The 3,249-nt window shown below is 38.6% G+C and overlaps 1 pseudogene; it reads left to right on the forward strand.

Moving 5' to 3' along the window:
- LOC102000621 overlaps window positions 1-626 on the forward strand; it is a 2,903-nt pseudogene extending 2,277 nt beyond the window's left edge.
- The last annotated feature ends 2,623 nt before the right edge of the window (window positions 627-3,249 follow it).

Below are 3,249 nucleotides of genomic sequence, written 5' to 3' on the forward strand. Positions count from 1 at the left end.
AAAGGCCATCATCATCAGTCCCAGAGCATCTGGGTAGAGGAGGCTCAGGCCAAAGTCTGCATGGCACATCCTTCCATTCTTTTCATTCTTTTGGATACTCAATGCTTTAATAGGTATGAACCTAATCCATTCCATCACAAGTGTAAGCCTGAATATAACACAGCTTAAGAATAAAGATGACTATTGTTATTTTATGCCTGAAAGTAAATACAAAATGGACTGTTCTTTGATTTATGGTCCTGAGAGATGCTGTGTTTCAGGGAACCATGGGAGCGGCCAGTGGCTACATGGTACTTCTACTCCACAAGCACCACCAGCATGTCCTCTACCTTCAGAACTCCAAGCTTCTTTACAGAACTCCCCCTGAGCTGAGAGCTGCTCAGCGTGTCCTCCTTCTGATGCTCTGTTTTGTTTTCTTCTATTGGACTGACTGTGCTTTTTCTCTAATTGTAAGTATCTATTTAGCAGACGAATCTGTGGTTGGAAATATTCAAAAATTTCTGGTCCTTGGTTATGCAACTTTTAGCCCTGTTCTGTTGATTCGCAGGGATGGACTTCTGCCTGATTGTTGGCATGCTCAGTGGGAGAAATTGAGAAACTATCTCTTTCATTTTTCTTTTCAATGAGTGTGAATGACTTCTCAGTTCTGCAATTTTGTGGGTAATACCAAAAAATTCTCACAGAGCAGGTTAGGTTGGCGTTATTATCATACACTCTTCCTGGTGGCCACAGCCTTGAACTGAGAGAGAGAGAGAGAGAGAGAGAGAGAGAGAGAGTTCTTAGAAACATATGGTGATAAAAGAGATCTTATTCTCCAATTTTCCTCTTTTTCAAGTGATTATTTTACTTCCTATATTTTTGTGTATGAATAATTTACCTGCATTATGTCCTTGTAACACATTCATACCTGGTGCCTGTAAAGGGTAAAACAGGTCATTAAACGCCCTGTGACTTACTGGAGTTGGGATGGTTGCTCTCAACCAAAGTGTGGTTGCTAGGAATTAAACATGGGTTTTCTGGAAGAAAAGTTAGAGCTCTCCATTCTGAACTGTCTTCAGCACAGAGAAAATGGTCATAATTATATTTTATAAAATTGTTTTTTACTGTCACCAAGACTGGAAGCACACAGATGAAACTGGTCAATTTTATCAGTGTCATAGTGATTTAGTCATGTTATCCAAAGAAATCCATATCTTGTACTTGCTAAATGTTAGTTTAGCTATGATGTGATTTGGGGTTCTGCAAAGTGTTTGTATGTTCCCTTCTGTAGAAACTGTTTTTACAGAATTATGGAAAACGGTAAGAACTACATCCACTTCCTGGAATCCCAGTGCACTAGTCACAGAACTCAAATGTACTGGAATGTTTCTGTGGTCTTGTATTTATGAAGGTTCTCTTTAGGAATGAAGATTGTTCATATGGGAATAAACTGGATAAGGAATACACAGCAAAGTTTTATTTTATCTATCTGTAGTTTCTATGTTGATTTAACAATGTGGATTTTACTTTCTGCAAGATTAATATGCAGTGTGAAACAGACTGAGGCTTGTTTGCAGCTGCCCTTTGTTAATGCCTGGGTGCTCTCCACAACACTATCCAGCTGTTTGTCATCAAAGAGCTGCAAAAGGATCTGATTCTAAAGCCATTTAAGTGAAGGATTCGTTATCTGATTTCTTAACATAGATCCATATAAGATACTGACATGGTTCTAAGAATATTATAGACCCATTCTGAAAAATATTTATTGATATAATCACTGATAATGAAAGTATTGAATTGCTAGAGGTGGGTTTATGCCTTATTTAAAAAAAACTGCTCTTTTCTATCTGACTAAACTCTAACAGTTCGGATTCCTCATGGCTTTACTTTACAATGATGTATAAGTTTTATGTTTTGCTTGGTTGCAGTATATATACAAATTATTTAAGCAAGTGATGTATATTGTATTGTGATACAGATTATTAAATAGGTTGTTTTACAAACATAAAATTTATTTTGTGTATGTGTCTCTATGAGTGTATGTCTATGAGTGTGTGTCTGTGTGAGTGTGTCACATTGGTATAGGCTCCCACACAGACCAGAAGAGGGCACTGATCACAGTGAGCTAGAGATACAGGAGTCCTAGATGCAAGTGCTGGATAAGGAACCAGGGTCCTCTGTAAGAGGAGCAGGTCTCCTAACCATCCCTCCAGCACCTTCTCAGATTTATCTATTGTTTCTCTGAGTCTCACCCCCTTCAGTTCCATAGAGGACCAGATTAATGAACACTTTCTTAGTCAGTCTGTGTTTTGACTCAAAACGAAGCTACCTAAGAACACAGAGATGAGAAGAAGATGTGTTAAATCTGAATGAGGAAATAATTGTTAAATGTTAAGAATAGGTAGAGGTGGTCGGGTGGTGTTTGTGCACATCTTTATTCTCAGCACTTAAAGGCATAGGCAGATGGTTCTTTGTGAGTTAGAGACCTGGTCTACAAGAGTTAGTTCCAAGACAGGCTCCAAAGCTACAGAAAAAAAAAAACTTTCAGAATGGCTAAGATAAAAAACATTAATGATAGCTTCTGCTGGATAGGATGTGGAATAAGAGGAACACTCATCCATTGCTGGTGGGAATGCAAACTTGTGCAACCACTTTGGAAATCAGTGTGGAGGTTTCTCAGAAAATTGGGAGTCAACCTACCTCAGGGTCCAGCAATACCATTCTTGGGAAAATACCCCCAAAGATGCTCAATCATACTACAAAAGCATTTATTCAGCTATATTCATAGTGGCATTTTTTGTAATAGCCATAACCAGGAAACAACCTAGATGTCTCTCAATGGAAGAATGGATAAATAAAGTGTGGAACATCTACACACTAGATTACTACTCAGCTGTGAAAAACAGTGACATCTTGAATTTTGCATGCAAATGGATGGAATTAAAAACACTATCCTGAGTGATTTAACCCAGACCCTAATGGTATGTACTCACTCATTAGTGGATACTAGCCATAAACAAAGGACATTGAGCCTATAGTTTATGATCCTAGAGAAGCTAAGTAATGAGCTGAACCTAAAGAAAAACATATATAGATCCACCTGGAAATTGAAAGCAGATAAATCGCCTGACAAAATTTGGGAGGATTGGGCCAGGGGTAGAAGGAAGGGGAGAAGGGGGAAAAGAGCAGAGAAGGAGAGGGTTGGAGAGAGGTTGAGGGAATGAGATAGTTGAGATAGAATAAGGACAGAGATGAGAGCAAGGAAAGAGA

This window comes from Microtus ochrogaster, chromosome 16, assembly GCF_000317375.1.
Source record: "Microtus ochrogaster isolate Prairie Vole_2 chromosome 16, MicOch1.0, whole genome shotgun sequence".
NCBI lineage: Eukaryota > Metazoa > Chordata > Mammalia > Rodentia > Cricetidae > Microtus > Microtus ochrogaster.